The sequence below is a fragment of the Talpa occidentalis genome, unplaced genomic scaffold, assembly GCF_014898055.3.
Source record: "Talpa occidentalis isolate TD23 unplaced genomic scaffold, MPIMG_talOcc4v2.1 talOcc4.9, whole genome shotgun sequence".
Lineage (NCBI taxonomy): Eukaryota > Metazoa > Chordata > Mammalia > Eulipotyphla > Talpidae > Talpa > Talpa occidentalis.
The window spans coordinates 63,837,342-63,860,796 of record NW_023605305.1 but is presented as its reverse complement, the minus strand read 5'-3'; the positions used below and the strand labels follow the sequence as shown (position 1 = coordinate 63,860,796).

General features: G+C 41.9%; 1 protein-coding gene and 1 non-coding gene across 6 annotated transcripts in view; both read right to left on the bottom strand.

The window, feature by feature from the left end:
• The window catches only part of DAB1 (DAB adaptor protein 1), a 1,108,601-nt gene that overhangs the window by 179,751 nt on the left and 905,395 nt on the right, over window positions 1-23,455 (bottom strand). The window lies entirely within an intron of this gene.
• On the bottom strand, window positions 7,349-7,518 carry LOC119237310 (U1 spliceosomal RNA). The gene has a single exon (XR_005123256.2). It is a non-coding gene; the product is annotated as a U1 spliceosomal RNA (small nuclear RNA).

Here is a 23,455-nt window from a genome sequence, read left to right as displayed (position 1 = left end):
CTACAGTGGAGAATAAAAGCATGGTTCCTTGCTCCAGACTCTGGCTCACATCTTAGACCCAGCAAGTTACTAGTGATACAGCCTGGGTCTGAATAGTTAACCTCTCTGTTTCACCATCTGCAGAATGGGTGTAACAGTAACTCTTAGTTTTAGGCTTGTTGTGAGGGTTGAAACATTTATTTCATACCAAGTGCCTACACAGCCTCTGGCATATTCAATAAGTGCTAGATATTTTATTATTCTATGCTTGTTTCCTGATAATCAAAAGACAGTGATAAGAGGAAAGGCTTTGATGAATGATGTCAGAGGAATGAACAATCTTGCTTTGTGAGGGCCAGAGATGGCTCTTCCTCTAATTTGCTGCTGTATCACATTGGGAAAATGCCTTACTCTCTTTGGGTCTTAAGGAAAAAAATCCACTCAATATTTTTGGTGTATATAATTTTTTTTTCCTCTTATAAAGTCATACCCCTTAGCACATCTCCCCTCCTCAGTGCTGAATTCATATTCTCAGACCATCTGAAACCCACTGGTCTGAGAGCTATGAGCAGTTGTGAGTCACAAAGAGAACCCAAATGCCTGGGCAATGTGGCAGAAACCCCTTTCCAACTGGGTTCTAGAAAACCATAGAACACAGCCACAATCCTGGCTGGCCCCAGGAGTTATCATTTAGGATGCAACCAACACAGCACTCTGAGGCTTTACTTACTGACAGCCAGCTGGACAAGAGCTTGATAGCATCTATTTGTACATACAGAAATTGTAACCATGGGAAGAATAATAACCTTTGGATTTTAAGTCTTAGGATAATGAACAGAAACTGACTTTCCAAGTTCAACCTTCAACTGGAAGTGTGGACAAAATAGACTCTTGCCTGACTTAGTGTCCCTATCAGTCAGGATCACACTGATGCTACTGATGACAATAGCACGTTCACTCTTTCATCCACCCATCATTTAGTCATCAAGTGTTTATGTTCCAGCAGAAGCTAGGCAGTCATCCACTAGGTCAAAACAGCAACCTAAGGTTCAATATGACTTTCTGTCCTCTTCTTGTTCTCACCAATTGGAGAACAGCTCGACACAGGTGTTCACTGATACCAACAGGTTGTGTGCTTAATGTTCATGGGGACTTTCACTAGCTTCACTCAACATATTTTATTGAGAAACCACAGCACATATGGAGTAAGAAAGTGACCTAATTTCATTGGGTACTTCATACATATAAGGCTGACCACATATATTCATACTCTTATTTCTTTCTCTCAAGAACATGTTGACCTTAGACCATCCTATCCCCATTTTAAGGAGAGGAAATAAAGGTGGAATATCTTGCTGTTAGAGCCCAAGATGGAAGCCAGTCCTCCTAAGATCAGAGTCAGTTTTTTTTTAATGATTTTCAGAATTTTTTTTAAGATTTATTTATTTATACAAGAACCGGGGTACAGGCCAGATGTGCAGGAGGGTGAGACGATTCACCAGAGACAGAGTGGGGAGCAGAACAGGTAGACTGACAAAATACAATGCTGAAGAGAGCAGCAGGCACGACAGGAGACATCTGCCACGCCATGTGGGACCCTCACAGACTGGCCAGGATTGAACCAGCACTGCAGAGGCTGCGGACAGCTTCACAGTGCAGCACTCAACCGCCTGCGCCACCAGGGGAGGCCCAGATCAGAGTCAATTTTGTGAGCAGAGTCTAAGTCACCTCCAGTCACTAGCCAGGTGGGAAGAAATCAGCATAAAATCAGACTATCTCCTAACTGTGATTTTGGGCAACCACCCTCAGCTTCACTTTTCTCTGCCATAAGACAGCTATAAAGGGTCAAAATGATTTAAAGAAATGCATACATGAGATCTCTATGAGTAGTACACACACTGAAAATTCAGTGGTTATTACCAGGAATAGCCCAAGCATACAACTTTGTAGGTGGGCAATGCAATTCACATTTCCTTTAAACATTATGTCAATATGCCAAGTTAAAGCAGCTGACCAAAAAAATAATAAATGGTATGAATTCAGATACAAAGTTCTAGACAATGAAAGCTAATCTACAATGTCAGAAAGCAGATTGGTTCTTACCTGACAGGAGTAGGAGAAAGTATAAGAGGGAGGCATGACAAAGGGAAAAGAAACTTCAGGAAGGATGTTTAGTTACCTTGACTGCATTAAATTGTACTCTTCAAATAAGGAAAATTTATGGTATATCAATTATACTTATATAAAAGTTATTTTTAAAAATGGAATTCCAGGGCCTCCCCTGGTGGCGCAGCGGTTGAGCCCTGGGCTGTGAAGCTGCTTGCAGCCTCTGCAATACCAATTTGATCCCCAGATGCTGGTGAGGGTCCCACATAGTGCACAGACCTCTCCTGCCATGCCTGCTGCTGCTCCCCTTAGCAGTGTATTCTGTAGGTCCGCCTGTTCTGTACCCCGCTCTGGCTCTGGTGAATTCTCTCACCCTCCCGTGCTTCTGACTGTACCCAGTGCTTGTATAAATAAATAAATAAATCTTTAAAAAAAAAAAAAGACATTCCAGGCACATGAGTATGTACACTCTACCTAAGGAGCAACAATTTTTAATCTATGCTAGCTTCATGCAGTGTTCACAGCACTTAACCACACCCACAGCTAGTGCTGAGGATGCTTAGCTCAAGTCTCAGCAAATCTTTTGTAGCTCATCATGTGGCAGGAGAGGGGTGGCCAGGTAGTGGCAGGGGAGGTGGGTGGGTTGTTTGGCAAGCCAGGGGGCTTAGCAAACCTGATTTGATCATTTGATGATGTCTTAGACAACATAATGAGGAGAACCTTTTATTAATGAAAGGGCTTTAATAATTCTCAGACTTGGCCCATCACTGATCTAGACAATTCTATTTAATTAAGATAATTCCTGTCATTTGAGTCATTAGGCACCTTTCAATGGGGTCAACTAAGCTAAATGCTAATGGAAATTCCAGAATATTACAGTTACCATAACAAAGGCAATTGCTCAGGTAAATCAGAAACTGAAAATATTTCTAACTTGCAGGCATATCACAGTAAGTGAGCAATCAATAATGTCTGATACAGTTCTATTTGCTTGGGTAAAACTTAGCCTTTAGGTAGTCTGAAAATTCACTTTTATTTGCATTTGAAAGCAGGAGCAACCATACATGATAATAACTGATATTAGCAATAAGAGAAGCTAACATTTACTGAGGAAATACAATATGCCAGGCACTTCATTAGCACTTCATGGGGACTGGCTCATTTGATCCACAAAACAAACCTAGTAGGTAAACTGTTAACCTTTGTCCCCATTTTAGAGATGAGGATAAGAGGCATCCTCATTGGATGAGTTTAGTAACTTGATTGACACCATCCATTTTCACCATTACTATTTAATACAATATTAGAAGTTCTACTAGCACCATTAGGCAATAGAAAAATTATAAAAGAAATCCAAATTGGGAAATTAAAAAAAAAAACTATTAGAAATGGAAAAAAATTACAGTGACGTAGCAGGCTACAAAATCAATATACAAAAATTTGTTACATTTCCATATACAAACAACTAAAAGTGAAAGAAATCAAGAAAACAATTACATGTATAATTGCATCAAATGAGGTAAAAGACCTATGCAATGAAAACTGTAAGACATTGTTAAATGAAACAGAAGGCACAAAAAAATGGAAAGGCTTTCTTGCTCATAGATTGGAAGAATTAACATTGTTAAAATGGTCATCACACCCAAAGCAATATACAGTTTCAATACACTTCCTCTCAAAGTGTCAATGACATTCTTCAAAGAAATAGAGCACACGTTACTGAAATTTACATGGAAGTGTAAAGGACCCTTAATAGCCAAAGCAATCCTGACAAAAAAGATTGGAAGAGGGCCTCCCTGGTGGTGCAAGGGGTTAAGACGCAACCTATGAAGCTAACTGCAGCCACTGCTGCAAGAGTTCGATCCCTGGCCAGGGAGCAACCCACAGCACAGCAGACCTCTCCCAATTTGCCCGCTGCTCCCCTCAGCAGTGTATTTCAGTCATTCTATTTCAGTCATTCTGCCTGTTCTGTTCCCCACTCTGTCTCTGGTGAATCCTCTCACTGCCCACACCTCATTCTTGTATGCATAAATAAATAAATCTTAAAAAAAAAATTGGAAGAATTATGCTGCCAGACTTCAAACTATATTACAAAGCTATAGTAATCAAAATGCATGGTACTTAAAAAAAAAACAAAAAACAAACATTGCCCAATGGAGTAGAATTAAGAATCCCAAAATAAACCACCACTATGTGCACCGTTAATCTATGACAAAGGTGCTTTGAACATACTAGGAGAAAGAAACATCTTTTAAAAAGAATGGTGCTGGGAAAAGAAGACAGCCACATACAAAGAATGAAATTAGAGCACAACCTCACTCCATACCCAAAAGTTAATGCATAATGTATTAAAGATTTGGATGAAAACTAAAAACCATAAAATGCATAAAAGAAAACACAGGCAAAATACTCTAAGATATTAGCTTCAGATATGTGTTTGGCAACTTAACTCCAATTGCAAGGAAAACAAAAGCAAAATAATAAACAAAGTAAATGCTTACATAGAGCAAAATAAACTGTCATTAAAATGAAAAGACACCCTACTGAATAGGAGAAAATATTTGTATATTACATACCCAATGAAGGACTAATATTCGAGATCTACAAAACTCACATAACTCAAAAACAAAAAAATATAAGCCAATAAATCATAAAAGACCAAGTAGACACTTCTCCAAAGAGTGCAGAAAGATGACAACAAACACATGACAAAATGTTCCTTATTACTTATCACGAGGGAAATACAAACCAAAACCACAATGAGATATGGGAATGACTCATATCACAAAGATCAGAAACAAAAAGTGTGGGTAAGGGTGTGGGGGGAAAAAAGGAATACTGCTGGTGGGAATGTAGACTATTTCTATGGAAAAAGTATATAGGGGTCTCAAAATACTAAAAATATATTACCATTGATCCAGTAATTCTGTTTCTAGGTATCTACCCAAAGAATGAAAAAATCTGATTCTCTGAAACATTATTTACAATAGCCAAGTTATGGAAATAAACTAAATTCCCAATGACAGGTGAATGGATTAAGGCAACAGGGTATAAATACACTAAGAAATATTACTCTGCTATAAAAAAGGATGACACGTTGCCATTTGTGACAATATGGTTGGAACTGGAGAGGATTATGCTATGTGAAATAAGTGAGAAGGAGGAAGACAAATACTGAATGATATGATTAATGTGGAATCTAAAGAAACAAAACAAAAGAACTGGTAAAACTAAACAAAAGCAACCCTAGAGTATCTGGTAGAACTGAGACTACAAGAGGGGAAGGGTAGGAGGGTATGAGGAAAGGCAGGAGAGGGCCCAAAAGACTGTGACAGAGGATTATAGGTGCTTTGTTGCTGGATGTGATGTGGTAACATACATATGAAGAGTGTGAGTCCACACCCCTAAATCATATACAGTGTTGAAAACCAAAGACACCGCAATAAATTTTTTTTAAGAAGCAGCATTTTCACTCTTACAAATAACTACCATTTCTTTAGCACTTAATATATGTTAAAATTTTACCAAAAACTTTATGTGCATTTATTCTTTTATATATATATTTCTCTTGTTAAAAACTGTTGTTAAAACCACAATACAAACTAAGTACAATTACTTCCATCCCATAATTGGGGAAACTGAGGCTTTAAAATAGAAGATTATTTGGCCAAGATCTCACACTGTTAATTAGTAGTAGAGTCAGATTTTTGAACCCGAAACATCTAGTTCCAAATCCACAGACTACTCATTAGCATGCATGGTTTTATGTCCCCTTTGAATATCTTTCTCTTCTCAAGTGAGTAAGTTCCATTACTCATATGTAAGAGACAGACACACAGACACCAAAAGGCTGAAGGGGACAAATGCCTATTTGAGTTCACTTGCATATTTCAGAGCCAGTTATTTTTAAAAACCAAGGAATGTAACCTTACTCATAAGAAATGCTTTGGAAAGCAATAAACTGGATTAAATTAAACTATGGTTTGAAGGGGATGATTTAGCAAACTGCAGTGGTGTTCGTAAAAATGAAATAAAAGATCTCTTTGCATATTATCTCCCCAAAGAGTATCGCATAAGAAACACTCTTTGCACATAAAAGAATGAGAATATAGTACATATAATAAACATAAACTACAATAAATGAAAACTTGCTTTTCCCATAAAATCTGCCTGCCAAACTTACACCAATAGGTTGGAAGAATATTAAAGTATGAGCTGGGAGAAATGAGAAGGAATGTAAACAACTTCTAGGAGACCGGGGTTCGTTAACATATTCCTCCCTCCCTCGAATCTATCTATTCTACTAAACACTAAACATTTATGAAACACCCACTATGTTACAGAATATGGGATGTGGAACTGAAGGAATGATGTTGACCCAAAGGAATTCAATCTAGAAGGAGGGCAAGGTAACAGAGTAGACTAGAAAAAAATCTATAGTAGACTCTAACAAAACCTTCCTACTATATTGAGAATGATGTCCAAATCCTGAGCACAAACTTTCCCAGACCCTAAGTTTAGAGACACATCTCCTATTCTCTCTACACAACAGGCACATGTGTTCTCTCAAAGTGCTCCAAATTCTTTCTCCTTTGCATCCACTTTTCCCTCTAACTGGAACATACCTCCTTCATCCATCATATGGCCACACACTCAGTGCACACATATGCACAAACACATGCACACCAACTTTTCCTGAGAGAATGAAGAAGGATTTCTAGAGGAAGTGACATGAAAATGGATTCTCAAAGTAAAGAAAGAAGAAAGCGAAAAGACAATAAGATCCAGTAGGTGGAGAAGCTGACCTGTGAGAGCAGGGTTATCTGGGAGAGTAGAGGGCAGCATGAGATGCTGGAGTGCATGGGGCACAAAGACTACAGCATGGATGGAGCCCAGCTCCCACAGGTCTGCCTGCCAAGGCTGGTACCCTGCAATTGATTGTGAACACCCTGAGAACCTTCAGAGGCACTAAATGTTTAGAAAGAAAACTCCTCTGGCATTATGTGGAGGAGAAACTAGAATAGTCCAGATGGGGAAACTGAAGCCAGGAGAAGGGAAACACTTTCTAAGATTGCTATTGGTACTTGGAACCAACCACTCCACAGTTCACATCTACCCCCACGGAAGCCTCTGGTTGGCTTGTTAACTTGTTCAGATGTCCCCTCTGAAATTGAATAAAAAGAATGTGGCTCCTGTAGCTTTTTACAACTTCTTTCCTCTTGGCAGAGAAGAAAATTCTGACTACCTGTATTTTTTTTTAATACAGGGGAGAGCGTGAACATAGTCCCCCCCCCCCACTACCACAAATTATGCAGTCGAGTTTCCCACATTTGGGGAAATTGCAGGGGCCAGCAAATCCAGAGTGCAATGGATAAGGCTTGCCCTGGGAAAACCACTTTTGTGATCATGGTATCTCCCCTGCCAACAACCTGTATTTTTTTGAAGATTATTTATGCATACAAGAACTGGGGTAGAGGCCGGAGGTGCAGGCAGTGAGAGGATTCACTGGAGAGAGAGTGGGGAGCTGAACAAGCAGACTGACTGAAATACTCTGCTGAGGGAAGCAGAGGGAGAGACAGGAGAGGTCTGCTGTGCCATGTAGGTCAGCTCTCTGGCTGGGGATCTGCGGATTGCTTCATTTGCTGAAGCTTAACCCCTTGCGCCACCAGGGAGGACCTACCTATATATTTTTAAAAGGGTTAACTACTGGGGTTCCTTTTAAGAGAATCCCTCTGCTCCTTTGGGAATAGGCAGCAGAAGTCACCTCGCATGCATAGCTTGTGTGGGCTGCACAGGGCTGCTCCAGAGACACACCGACACCGGGAGGGCAGGGTGCTTTGTCACCAGACACACCTTTATGGGAAACTGAGTCACCGAAGGGGAAATGTAATCACAGCCATGACAGCTGAGGACTGAAACAAGAGGACTGAACTAATGAGCACAAATCATGTTCTTCTGTCTCACTGGAATAACAACTCTAAGGATAGTGAAACCGTGAGGGGCCACCCCAGAGGTTTGGGGAACTAAGAAGTTGCTATCAAAGATCTAGCAATGTACAAAGAGAGGATGGGGCTGGCATTAGAAGGCTGAGCCCACCAGCAGCTTCATGACCAGCTCTGTGTCTAACATTCTCATGTCTCTAAGCCCACGTGTCCTTGTCTCTCAAATGAGGAGAACCAACAGTCTTTCACAGGATAGTTTTAAGAAATAAGTGACATAAATGCACATGAAAGGGTCTACCCAGAATCAAGCAAGATGATAATTGGAAGCTTGTCAGAGGGGTCCAAATTAGTCCAAGGAGCATATTAAAGTCCTACAAGCCTTCTCTGGAGGGAATCCAGGTCCATGAAAGGCTTTAGACAGTAGAGGATTGGGGTTCAATGAGCAGAAAACAGTACAGGAGGTTGAAGTCCACTAGTTGGAAAAGCCCTGAAGGGAGGGAAAAGAGAGGCAAAGCCTATGAGGCTGATTTGCCCCCTACCAGATTAACTAGTTATTTGTTTAAGCAAGCATATATTATGTCACTAGTACAGGTCATATGTTGAGGTCATCTCCGAATTCACATTAGAATCTAGATCTAAAAATCTCTCAAGAAGTTCACAGCTGATATTGTCCCAAGACCAGCACCACTTGGTATGAGAGGAATGAGGGGGAGGTATTGGCCTGAAATGTGGGGGAGGGAACTCAAGGATGGCTTCCTAGAGGAGAGGATAAGGTGCTGAGCCTTATCATCTGAGCTGGAGCTGGGAGGGCTGGAGGGGCCACAGGGGAGGGAAGACAGAGGTGAGGCATGGATGTGGGGTATACTGAGGTCAGGAGGGTACAGGGTGCAGGGCACAGCAGGCAAAGAAGTGGAAGTAAGAAGCTACATCATCTTCCTGCACATGAACAAGGAAATCTTGCTGCAGGACATGAGCAGCTCGTGAAAAGTTTATAGTAGGGGGTAATACGATTGCTTCAACTCACCGCGAAGGTGAAGTCCAAAAGGGAATCAGAATGAGAAGCACCGGTGTAGTCTCCTTCTCTCCTACCAACTCCCCTGTTAATAACCTAATTGATCCCTCCCCCCTATCAAATCAAAGTATAAAACTGGGAAAAGGTGAGCATAAACTAGAGCAGTAGTCTAAAACTGCTGAGTGTCATAGACAGCCACTTTATTTACTGAGCCAAAACCAGTGCTGCCTCTGCTGTCAGCATACTGTGAGGCTGCGGGCTGGTTACCCAATCTCATGGAACCTCTGAGAACACCGGCAACATATGGGCCTGGGACCAAGCACTCTGGATCTCTTGGTGATCATCACTGTCATGCTGTAGTTCAAACAGGACTACGTGAGTCAGATCTTTATTTCATTTAATCAAATATGGATTTCAAATTTGATCATCAAAATATCTTTAGGTAAGGAACTCTACATCTTTCTGAATACTGTTCTCTACCAGATCGGAAATAACTGGTGATTAGGGCTCTCTCGCCTTTATGATCTTCAGCCATTTCAGAGCCCAGTTCTTAACTACAGCAAGGTGGCAATCTGATTGCATCAAATAGTGTGTTTCAGCTGTTAGAAAGCACTCATTAAGAGTATACTTACTGAACCCATATTATGTGCCAGACACTGTTCTAGGCATAGTTGATAAAAACTGACATGGCCTTGGGGCCTCCCTGGTGGCACAAGGGGTTAAGCACCACACTATGAAGCAATCCTCAGCCTCTGTAGCAGGAGCTGGCCAGCCAGGGAGCTACCCACATGGCACAGCAGACCTCTCCTGTCTCGCCCGCTGCTCCCCTCAGCAGTGTTTTTCAGTAGATCTGCCTGTTCTGTTCCCCACTCTGTCTCTGGTGAATCCTCTCACCCCCCCCACATCTCTGGCCTACACCCCAACTCTTGTATGCATATAAATCTTTAAGAAAAAATAGACATGGCCTCATTCCTCATGGAACTTGCTATTTGTATATTAATTAAATGCATGTTACTTGGAGGGGGATGGGGTGACAGCAAACAATGGTCAATCTTCCAAAGATACAAGTTTCTAGTCCTGCTGCCATGCCGTATGCACTGGTTCTCAGCATGTGGCCTTCAGACAGAGCATGTGGGGTCCAGTCTGGGTTTGGTGCTTCTCACAGTGCACTCCAGGGTAAGGGCTTTATTCCTTCTGGGCCGCATTTTCTTCACAGGGGTGTGGTCAGGACAAATGAGTTAATACTTGTAATGCCCTTAAGATAGTGCCTGGAACTTTAATAAGAACAAAAATAAATAATAGCTAGAATTGTTGTAATTACATTTGACTAGTCCCATAAGTGATTTCAGTTGTAATTTTATAGGTTAATGCTTGAAGGTGATGATCAATAAATAGGCAAGTTTATAGAATAAAAACTACTCATGTTTATACATCACTTTCTAATTTACGAAACCTCTTCATGCATAATCTCACTTGATAATCAAAATAAGCTATCTCAAGTAGGTAGGCCAGGCAAGAAATTTTTCTTAATGTCTTAATTCATTACAGGATCCTTAGTGCTTAGCCTTGGGCCAGGTACATATTACACTTGCAGTAAATGTTTATTGAGTAAGAAAGTGCAAATGTGAGAATCAAGGTGGAATTTACTATGAAATAGTCACTGTGTTTGATGCTTTACATGCATTTATTTCAGAGAGCTTAGGTGACTTTCTCAAGACCACACACAGTAAGCAACAGCAAGGGCTGGGTCTTAAATCAGAAGACTTTGCTTCTTTTGCAAAGTCACCGAACATAAATAAGCATTCCCCCGTCATTGTTAATCAAAACACATTCACTGTGTACCTCCCACAATCTCCTGGAGCTGGGTGTGTGAGGTCTACAGTTTTTACTGAATGATGGTATCCTTCAGCTTCCAAATCCTTCCCAAGATCCAGTCTTTAAGCCCAGGGCACATGATGCCATCATCCAGGAGAGTCTTCTTTATTCCATCAGCAGGACGATCTCAGATTAGAACCCTTCAGCACCTCTGCATGATGACAGTCATCTTCAACATCCCACATTATCTGGCTAGTGCCTAAATCTCTGGACTCACTCTACCCCATTTTTTTTTCTCTTGCCTTGAGTGCCTCAGTGGTTCTCAGCTCTTCCTCTTGTACAGTCTTCTCACAAATTCTTCTTCCTGAATAATTTCCATTCTCTACTTGTACCACTCTATTTTTTTTAAAGATTTATTTATTTATTTATACAAGCACTGGGTACAGTCAGAAGCATGGGAGGGTGAGAGAATTCACCAGAGCGAGTGGGAAATAGTACAGGCAGACTGACGATACACTACTAAGGGGAGCAGCGGGCGGCAGGAGAGATCTACGCACCATGTGAGACCCTCACCCGGCGGCCGGGGATCGAACCGGTGCTGCAGAGGCTGTGGGCAGCTTCGCAACCCAGTGCTCAATGGCTGCACCAACGGGGAGGCCCCTGTACCACTCTATTTTTTAAAGACTCCTTCCCTTTTTTTAATTTATGCATAGAGGAACTGGGATGTAGGCCACAGATGGGGTGGGAGGGGGTTAGAGGATTCACCAGAGACAGAGTAAGTAGCAGAGCAGGCAGATTCACTGAAATATACTGCTGAGGGGAGCAGCGGGCAAGGCAAGTGAGGTCTGCTGTGCCATGTGGGTTAGCTCCCTGGCCAGGGTTAGAACTCAGGCTCAGGCTGCACAGGTGATAGTGTGATGTGCTGAGACTGAATCCCTATGCCACCAGGGAGGCCTCCTACCTGTGCCACACTTAACCAACTGATGCCTAGTCACTCTGAAGGTCTCAGCTCAATGATAATTCCTAGGGAAGTTCACTTCCCCAGATTTCGCCAACCATGTTAGGGCCCTCTCATATATGGTAGAAATTGTGTTTCAAAATCCATGCAGAAATGCATGCCAGAACTGTTGGAGTAACTGGGAATTCAGCATGAACAAAAAAGATAAAAATCCTTGCCCTCACAGAAACTTCCTTTCCGGGGGAATAAAGCATTTTCTCCTAAAACTCTTAACACAAATGTAATTGTTGTAATTATTATATAAGGTAATAATACATATTGTAACAATAAAGAGTATTATTGTAATTATCTAATATCATTAGCTATCTTTCATGCTCGGTTGGAAGATATACAAGAATAGGGACCTGTCTTTGTGTTCACCACTAAATCTGCAGAACCTAGCACAGAACTTGGAGCCTGGCTGGCAGTGCTCAATAAGTTAGTTCTATGAAGTTCAGATGAAAGAATGCGTGCATGCAAGAATGTAGATGAAATTTCCAAAGCATATTATACAGACTGATTTGAAATATAAACTAAGGAAAAGAAAAGCATCCAAGTTCCAATTGTCACACATTCAAATAATCTACCATCTTTAAGGATTCCCTTCAATCTCTGATGCATGCTACACATATTTGTGCCAAGCAGAGGTATTTCAGAATAAGTCACAAGGTAGTAATTATCTCCCCCAACACTCCTATAAATAGTTTTAGGCAGTCCTCCACTCCATCCTTGTTTCATTACTGGGTTTCTGGGATGAATATGAAAAGCGGATTTTTTTTTCAAGCTTCTGCAATTTGGAGGCTATAGTTGGCTGGTAGAGACTGTGCTTGCAGGTGCGAAAAGATACATTTTGAATACACAAAAAATACAAGGGGGTCAGGCAGAATCCTTTGAAAGTGTAGCCTCACATCTTTTTATTTTACTTTATTGAATTTTTGATGAGGACAGATTTTTGTTGGTGTGCTGCCCATTTGAATAATACGTGGGATTTGGCAGTTCCTCTTGGGAACCCATTGAAATGCAAAGAGAGGCCAGCTCTATAACTAGGATCCCTTTACCTGCAACTTGCTTTGGAAGAAGAGAAAATGTAAAGTGGATTAACCACTGAATTAACAGATAAATCAGGATTAGAAATTGGAAAGTTAGGGGGATTCATTCATTGAAATACTAAGTCTGAACAGCAGGCTTTTAAAAAAAAAAAAGATAGAATCATTACACCTTTCATTTGGATAAGCACTTTACAGTTTAGGAAAACTTTTTCCTAATATCCATCCATTATTTCATTTCATCCTCACTGAAACCCTGTGATTAAGTGATCACACTGGTACCAATTATCTTTCCTCTATACAAGTCAGATTGTGTAATTCCTCTGCTCAGAAGTTCAGAGGACCCTGTTGTTTTCTGGATGAAGTCCAAAGTCAAGGCTCACCACATATGAATTTAGCACACCTTCACAGGTGTCTTCCATCATTCCTTTCTTCTCCAGTAATGAACATAGAGGTACAATTCTTGCTCCCCAAGATCTTCCAGTACAACAGGGAGGGCAGACACCATTTAAGCACATGTGAGTTAAGCTGTCCCACAGCAGGGAAGTCCTGAAAGAAAGGGCATTTAAGTGGGCTTCTGTTATGTGAGAGGTGAGGTAGATGGATGAAACACACAGGAGCAGGTTGGAATGGCAATGCAGATGAGTTCAGGCAGAAGACAATAGTGGCTACAAAGCAGTGCATCATTCCCTCCATGAGCACAGCTCTACCAATGTATCTGTATAACAGAGAGATCCCTTCATTCCTTCTCAGCTATATAAATGCTTATTAATCCTGAAGTCCTCTCTCACTTGTCATTTCCCCATCTGCTTTCTCTGTTTCTCCACTGAACTCTGCATGCAATCGCTCTCTCCTACTAGACTGTCAGCTTCCTGAGGGCAAGGAACGTGAAGTGAGCAGGAACTTGACTCATAGTGAGGGAGCTATGCAGGAACCCCCTGCCTGAGACAATGAGCAAGGGACATTGGTGAGACGGGAACTGCTGCTCGTGAGACTGGCTGCTCACACTGCTCCCTTCGATGGCATGTGCAGTGGTGGAGGGACAGGCAGCTGGGTCAGCCTTTAAATTAAACTGACCAAGAACAGAGTGATCACTGGGGATTCTTGTGCAATCTCACTCAGCAGCTGAGCAAGGCTTCAGGAGGACATCACTGATGGGAGGGAGTACTGTGTTCTGGGGCCTCCGCACAGGACGGCACACTCCATTCCACCCAGCCCACAGGTGCACACTGCTCATTTCCCTCTCTCTCTGCCTGTTTCCTTGGACATCATGCAACCTCCTCTGGTCATGGACAACTAGGGTGGACAAGGAGGCCTGTCTCCCTAGTTGGCTTGATACCTACTTAGAGTAGTGCTTTTAGAAGATATCATCAGACTTATTTTTCATATGTAACAGTACTTATAACCCAAAATTCTCAAAATAAAAATAAAGCACAATTCTTTTGAAGTGGTAGCAGGGGACACTGGGCTCCATTTGCTCAGCTCCCCCTTAGCCCCCACTTCCGAGATACCCTCACAAACAGAAGGTTCCACAGAACACGAAATAAAATGCTAAGTCTAGAGAAACATCAAGTGTTGGGATCAGTGAGTCTTGCAACTCAGTTCTCACTCTGGATCTGAAACCTTAAGGAGAAATACCTGGATTCAGAAACATCTGAGTTTAATTCTTGACAGGATCTTAGGGGAGTCATCTGTTTCCTTCTATATATGGTGGGCAATCATAATAAATATTTTGCTGGAATTTCCCCAAGGATCAGATAAAATGTATGTAAAGTACCATATAACAGGCAAGGCACAAATACCCACTGAATTAGCATTTATGCTTGAGGTTGATGCGCTATTTATTAGTACCATTTACTTCTACCAAAGCAGTCTTTTGCTCATTGTGATAGGATATATGACTAGAAGGCTCTGGAAAATGGCAATAATTCTTCACCCCCCCCAATAAAATACAAAAGGCAACACTAGTTTTAAAGAGCTTTCAATGCTGAGAAAAATAGGTGGCTGAAACAACTTCTCATATGAATCTTACCTTTAGAAAATCAGGCTGCTTTGTGGGAAATGTGAACCTACCCATTTAAGGGTGTTCATGGAATTTCCAAGAAAAAGGTTCATCTCTGAAGGCATCAGGACCCTCCCCACACAGTCCTATTGTACATGCCTCAGTTCACAAGGGGAAAGCTTCCCTGTGCTCAACACAAAGAAGAACTGGTCTAATGAGAAGTGGGGTCCCTATGACCTCTGGGCATTAAAACTGCTACAAAACTGGGTTTGCTGGTAGAGTTACCTAAATAGTAATTGACTAGCTCAGCTAAAAGTCACTCATTTATTCATCCCAACTAATATTTATTGTGTACCTTCAATGTGCTTGGCATTGAGCACGGAGAAATGAACAGAAGAGGCAGGGTCTCTGTTTCTTTAGCCAAGGGACAGGTGGGGAATCGAGGAGGGGAGAAAGGTTCTTCCCACCAGAGCTCCCAAAGTCAGACTAAGAAGTCAGCAGCTTTCTGATTAAGAAATAAGCAGCTTCATTTACCTGGATATAGAACTAAGTGTGACCGATCACCTACTGTGTCAAAGACGGCAGCATGGATAAAAACATCCTCTCATTTACTTTTCCCAGTGACCACAGGAGTCAGATACTATTTCTCTCATCTTGCAGATGAGAAGATGGAGTCTCAGAAGAGGCAACATCCCTTGCTGAAGGTCACAGAGCTAGAAAGCAACCAACCCAAGATCATTGGATCTTAAAGTTGAAGATTCTTCACCACGACTTGTGTCTCCAGCACACTGGCTTAACAAACCTAATTTCATTAATATGTACAATATCGGAAAGTACATTTAAACAGAACAGACCAAATGACTGCTGCGCAGAGAAATTAGTGGATCTACATTTAGAAATCATATGCCTTTATTGGCGCTTCTCTTTCTCTCTTCCTTTTTTAATGCTCTCTCCAATACCAATTCACTTTATTATTTTCAATGAGCATTTATCCAATTTAAAGTCAATGAAAAATAATGCATATTTTTCAACAAGTTTACATTAAGCACTGCAAAAGTGCTTATGTGCTTTTTAGTGCTGATGGCACTGGAGCACAGAACTCATTTGAATATGTCTTTAATTGAAGTCCAAGGGGGTTAGCAGGAAGCTGATTTTGTTCTGTAATTTAGGTAACTGAGAGCTTGTTAGAAAGGCTTTTATGGGAGAGGTGGAGGGGGCTGGAAGAAAGCAGGCGGCAGAGGGATAGCAAAGGATGTGTAGCAAAGGGAACTAGAGACTAAGCTGCAGAAGGTGATGTTTCCTCAGCACCCCCTCACCTGCCTGAAGATGAAATGGTATCTCCATCTATCAGACATGACTGAACTTGGTGGACAAAGGATCAGATCTAACTTCTATTTCCAGCTTCCCAAATTTCTGTCTGACTGCCTCATCCACAGATATGGAATGGGGGAAGAGTCTTAAGATCCTTTAAAAAAATACAAAACCAGAGACATCAACCCAACAAGCTTCCTTTAACTCTCCTTTGTATTTCAATTACAATTTCAGGATCCACTTGTCTCGTTCTCCAGGTCTGTCTTCCCCATTTGTCGATTCTCTTCCTAAACAAATTTGTGCCATTGTGGGCCAGGCTTTGGCTCCTGGCTCTTTCCTTTTTTTTGAAAAAAAAAAAAAAAAAAAAAAAAAAACTGAACTGAATATAGGTCTAGTGTTCACACTTTCTATTGCTTCTAAGGTCCCATGTCGAAGTCCATGGTGTTTGTTGTGCTACTGGCCTGTTTTGACAGATCAGATCTGAGTCCTAAGCAAGGAGCTCTACCAAGAGGCTGGGAAAGGCACAGGTGTTTTGAAGTCAGAAAGACCTGGGTTTAAATTCTTCTTTAGCACTTCTGGGTCTCAAATGCCAGGTAAGGGGAGTATAATGCATTTGTGCGATACTGTATATAGGATGCCCCACACATATGGGTACTCCAATGAGAGGCATGCTGACTAGCAAATTTCATTTGCTGCAGACATCATGGAAACACAGAAAATAAACTCTGAACTCTTTATTTCCTGAGTGCTCCCAAAAGAAGGTCAAGAAAAACTTGTGTGTCCACTTACAAAAATAATTAAATGAATTAATTTTATCATTTCTTTCTTACCAAATGGAGTTTAATTTGCATTTGCTCGATACTTATTTCTCTGACAAGGCTTCATTTCTTGGGATGGACTATTTATTACTATCTTAAAGACATGATTCTAAAAAGTTTAATAAAGCCACAGTTCAAAACAAGTTAATGTTTGATCAAGCAGGTCATGTGGAAAGTGTCTATGAAGATTAAAGATATTAAAAGACACAAGACCTTGGAAATCAGTCTTGGGAACCCCCTGCCTGCCCTACTTGGAGCTGCCCTAAAGGAGATCCCAACGTATGGATTTCAGTACAACTTACTGACTTGAGGGGTACAAGAAATATTGTCTGGGGAAGGCAGAAGTGATAAGAGGAAGAGAAAGCTGTTCACAAAAGGTGCATTATAAAAACAGGTGCTGAAGACTCCAGAAAACAGAGTAAAACACACAAGCTCAGGATGACCCAGCCACAGGATGAAGGCACGCTAGCTCCTAGTCATTGCTCAAGGGTTGCTCCCAAAGGATGTCAACAACCCTGATCAGCAGGATGGACCATCCTCATTTCTAGAAAAGTCAGCACAGAAATACAGCTATGGGCAGTTGCACAGAAGAGCAGAGGACAACGGCTCCCCTTACCAAAGAGGTTTCTGGTTTTGATGCCATGAATATATTTCCCCCTCAAGCCAGAAACAATACTACTCTTGACTGGCTTACACCATCTTAAACCCTCACCTTAAACCCTTACACCATACTAAAACCCTCTTCACCCCAATCAGCTACACGGAGAACAGTATACAGTATAGGGGCCTCCCTGGTGGCACAAGGGGTTAAGCACCACACTACAAGGCAATCCACAACCTCTGCAGCATGAGTTCAATCCCTGGCCAGCCAGGGAGCAACCCACATGGCACAACAGACCTCTCCTGTCTCTCCCACTGCTCCCCTCAGCAGTGTGTTTCAGTCAGTCTGCCTGTTCTGTTCCCCACTCTGTCTCTGGTGAATCCTCTCACCCTCCTGCATCTCTGGCCTGTACCCCAGCTCTTGTATGCATAATAAATCTTTTTTCAAAAAAAGAATAGTATACAATATAAATGCTGTACAAATGCTCAGCACATGTTTGTTAGAATAGCCAGTCGACTTGCTACTACTTTCCCGAGTGCCCTTTAAATGATATGTACCGGGGCAAGTGATTTCTTTAAGTTTATTTTTCTAGTTTCATGATGTTCTTATTTATTACATTTCATTTCCATTTTATGGATGAAGAAACTGAGATCTATAGGAGTTAAGCAATAAAGACTGGGAGCTCCAATATGGCAAGATTGAGATGTGAATCTAGCATTGTTTGATTCCAAAGTCATGGCCTTACTTGTGCAAAACCATGAAGACAGAAATCTTGGGAATTGTAAAGGGTGTTTTCAGGCAAGGTCACAAGGGATTTTGAGCCTGTAAGCTTTGGAGCCAAATTCACTATATGGCGGGGTATGCCTGAGGCCACATGGGGAAAAGAGTTCAACTGCTACTTCCTCCTTTAGGGACTGAACTCCAGACAGCAGAGCTTGCAGACTCACCCTTCTATGCCCTGCACATCACACAGGAGTGGCACAGGGTGATTGTCCCATGGGGCACACTGAACAGAACAAGAGTGACTAGTGGATAAATGGCAGGCTGAACTGAGAGCCTGTGATGGGATGAGAGGCCATGGGAGGAGGGGATGCGGTGAAACAGGCATGCATGTACTCCCTGTCTCCCAATTGGTTTTTTATTCATTTTACTAGCATTTACTGAACACCATTGTTTTTCAGCAAAATTGGGAAGCCCAAACGACATACTTTAAACGCACTTTTTTTGTTTTGTTTTGTTTTTCTACTTAAATACATGCTTTCCTTTCCCTCTGCTGCAGCGACAGTTGAACGAACTGGGGGAAGTTTGTATTTTGTGTTGCAAACTGAGCATTAACAATAGCAAAAGCCTCTACTGACAACAGTCTCTGTATTACAGTTTGTGGTTGTCGTGGCTGTCAATAATGCCCTCTCCCTAATCACAGGGAAAGATGGATGCCTGGCGGTCAGTTCAATTCCACTCCACACCTTTGTTTTTCGAGCTAAGAGGACCACCCTGTAATATAACTCACATCTCCTGTCACTGAGATGAACAGATCTGACAGCTAACATTTTGCTGCTTTATTTGACCTTAATCTGCTCTTGAACTTTGACTACTGTTTCTGGATAACCAGCAATTGCAAAGTGGGAGAAACCAATGTGTGTAATGCCCAGTTCACTATACAACTGCCCTCTTACTATTGTTTAACTCAATGGCTCACAATTGTTGCTCTACCTCTAGTCCCAGCACCTGCATTCGGTATCTTCATATTACATACACACACACACACACACACACAACAGTCACTCAATCTTCTGGCCCACTGTAATCTAAACACTGAATTTTATAGGAAAGATGATTTATATGATTATAGAAAAACCACCTAACACAGACTATAGAGACCTAAATTGAAATTTCAGATTAGCTTCTTATAAATAGGGTGACCTTAGCCAAATGACTTAACCTCTTTAAGCCTCGATTTCCTCATTAAGAAAACTGAGATAATAATGTCCAACTACTAGGATTATAGTGAAGATTAAATGGGAAGGTAGAAAAAAATGCCTGAAACAGTGCTTAAAAACTTGACCTGTGGCAGCTGCTCTCATTAGCACTATTATTAATATTAATAAGCATTGTGTTGCTAGAGTCATCATTATTGCATGATTTAAGGACATAAAATTTCCATTAATATTTTAGAGCCTAATGTCTACTGCTATGATTTTAAAACATAACCAAGACCATACTTGAAAGGACAGTCATTTAAATTTTTCCTGCCATAAAAATCTTGAAAAGAAACTGTTCTGCTGAATAATGATAAGATTCAAAAATAATAAATAAAACATGTCAGCCCGTGTCCTGTAGGTGAAGCCAGCGGGGGTCTGCATATCCCACCTGTTGGGGGGCATGGAGATTGAGGGATAGTGATTTCTTAGCAAATGTTATAAAAGCCTCACATCTCCTAGACTACTGTGTCTCACCAGTGCCACAGCAAAGGCCCCATCCATCAGTTTGCTAGCTCAAAAACTGATCTGCATTTCAAGAACAGCCATGCAAAAATGCACTAACACACACACACACACACACACACAGAGGCATATAAAAAGTTTATCTCGAACCAAAAGGTTCTCCAGTACATTTGTTGAAAACACCATGTGGTTGCCATAAAATTCACTGGGTTTCCAAAGGAGGACAAAAGAGGGAGAATTTACGTTTTCACAGCTACTGAGTCTAGTTACCAACAGAAGATATTTAAAATTTTAAAATAGAGCCAAAGGAAATAGTTTTCACTGTCTGTGCACGTATATGCATGTATATGAATACATGAATATACAAATGATACATTTTACTACCAGCCCATTAAAGTTAAAACATCAATCTTCATCATATCAATTTCATAATATTAGGCTCTGCCATTCTAATCTGGTATTGATAAGAATGAACAAGGCCTGGAATTTTACACCTGGGTGCATTTCATTTTGCTTCTCTTCAGTGACAGAATTCAATATGACACAGCTCAGCGTGACAGCATCAGGCTGGGACTGTCACCTTAGGGGCTTATACATCTTTAAAATTCTCACAAAAGTGAAATTGACTGACAGTGAAGCAAAATGATGCTTTTAACTTGAGTTGGAAGATCAGAAAAGTCAATGAAAACACTCAGAGTTCGTTTAGGCTCTTCGGTAAGGCATCTTTTGGAGGGAAGAGCTACAGTCTCCCAAGTGCTCAAGTGCTGTAAGTTGGTGGGAACTGGGGGACAGTCTGGAGAGATACCCCAGTCACAGCCCCTGTGTTAGGTGTGGTGGAAGTTACACATAACTATTTTATAAAGAATGGGCCTCCCTGGTGGCACAAAGGGTTAAGTCTCAGCACTATCAAGCTAGTCACAGCCACTGCAGCACGAGTTCAATCCCCGGCCAGGAAGGTTACCCACATGGCACAGCAGACCTCTCCTGTCTATTCTGCTGCTCCCCTCAGCAGTGTATTTCAGTAGATCCACCTGTTCTGTTCCCCGCTCTGTCTCTGGTAGATCCTCTTAACCTCTGCGCCTCTGGCCTGCACCCCAGCTCTTGTTCACATAAATAATTAAATCTTTGGGTCTCCCTGGTGGCACAGGCAGTTGAGTGCTGCATTGTGAAGCTGTCCTCAGCCTCTGCAGCACTGGTTTGATCCCCGCTGGCCAGCGAGAATCCCACATGGCGAAGCAGACCTCTCCTGTCTCACCCGCTGCTCCCCTCAGCAGTGTATTTCTTCAGTCTGCCTGTTCTGTTCCCTGCTCTTTCTCCAGTGAATCCTCTCACCCTCCCACGCATCTGGCCTGTACCCCGGTTCTTGTATAAAAAAGTCTATTTTTAAAATATATATATAATTAAATCTTTAAAAAAAGAAAAAAAATACTGGGGAAAGAGAGAAAACAGTTATTTTGTTTTATAATGAGTTCTATTAAATAAAATTACCATGAGAAAAAGAAAACCTATTTTATAAAGTTTCTTTGCTTCTAATTGTATCAAATATAACATGATGTGTAGGGAAGTTTAGGCTCCTGCATTCAAATCCTCTTCTCGCCTGACAGATTCATGACTCCAGACATCATTGAGCTATTGGGTGTTTCTAGTCACCTGCAAATTAGGCTACAGAAATGCTTAATCCTTGGCCCAGGAAGGCTCCTCATTGCAGTCATCCATTGGGGCTTAGTGGCCAGGCCGGCACCAGCATGGGGATTACTAAGGAGACCTGGAGCACAGCCGGGAGGCAGTAATGCTAGATGGAGACAGGAGTGGCCCAACCAGGATGTGATACAGTCGTTTGAGAGGCAGGCGGGTTTCTCACTGGTGGGGATGAAGGTACTGCAAGCAGCAGAGGCCACGCATGCCCAGCACTACCATGGTCTAAGGAGGAGGTCCTCACAGCACTCATCAGCTGCTGGAGCTCTGACCCCATGATGGTCTGGGAAGGCCTCACTGTGGTTCACACCTGAAGGGCTGTGATATGACCCAAGACCTCAGCTGAGGTGACCCCCAGTGCTGTCTGGGGAGATTACAAAGCACATCAACAAGAGATTACCCATGGTAGCAATTCCATGCAGAGAACCAAAAAGAGCAAGGAGTAGATGGACTGGGCCAAGGAGGGCTGCACAGCAGCATCCACCTATCCAGAGGGCTCAGGCAGCCTTGGCCAGCCCACTGTTCACCTAGGACCCACTATCTGTTAAAAGGAACTCAGTATCATGCCCAAGCTTTGCTCATTTGTTCCAAGTTACCTCCCTGTCCACCTCTGCCCCAGTCCAGGCATATCTGCCACTAACTTCATATGCCTTTCATGATCCTAAGTGAAAAAGAAACTGAGACAAAGCCTTTCTACATCAATGTGCCAGACAACCTTTGGGTAGTGAGTAGTGAGGGGTGTCTCCAACGTAAAAGGAGTGTGACTTTCTCTCCATAAAAGAGAGGATATTAATGACTTCTGCCGCCTCTGGGGTGGGAATGACACTCAAACAAAATTGAAAGCAGTTTGAGAGTAAAAATGAAGCTTACTATCTCAAAGAAACAATTGTACATAAAAACTAAATTCCAGGGGCTACACAAGGTTAAGCTTTTATTGTGGATATATTTATGCAGTATTTTTCCATGACGATCACAATTGTTACTGCAAAGGATTCTCTATGCAGGCTTTCTCAGAGAACTAATAGTAATGTTGTTGAAAGCCAAGTGTGATTTGGTGGTTTGCTTCTCAGTCATGTTCTTTATGTCACTGCACCATGCTGTAAAATCACAGAGTTGGAGGGATGCCCATCCCATCCCACTTGTTTTACAACTGACCAGAGACCCAGTAAGGAAAACCAAATGGTCCAAGATGAGGGGAAGAGAGGGAGGTTGGATAAGGACAATAGTGACCATGCTATAGAAACTAAACAATTGCTGGCAATATCACATGCTCATGCATTTTTGTTACTTACAAAGTGCATTTATACTTATACTACCTTGGTTTAATTTTTATCTTCATACCCCCCCTATGAGATAGGTAGGATATTGCTGTTACTCCCTTTTTAAACAAGGGGAGTCCAGCATTTCAAGAGGTGTACTGATCTTCATGTTAAGTGAGGAATCAGTGGCAGACTTAGGACTGAAGGCTGAATCTCAGGACTGAACTCAGATGACTTCAGCCACCCTGCACTGAACTAATATGGCCAGAAAAGGTAACCCCGAGGAGCTGACGATCCAGCCAATGCAGTATGGCAGGAAAAGTGCTGGGGAGGGGCAGCAGATGGGAGATGAGTCAAAGTCAAGGGCTAAAGTGGATGACACAGTTCAGCGTGTTCACAAGAAATAGACCTTGACCTGCAGATGTGAT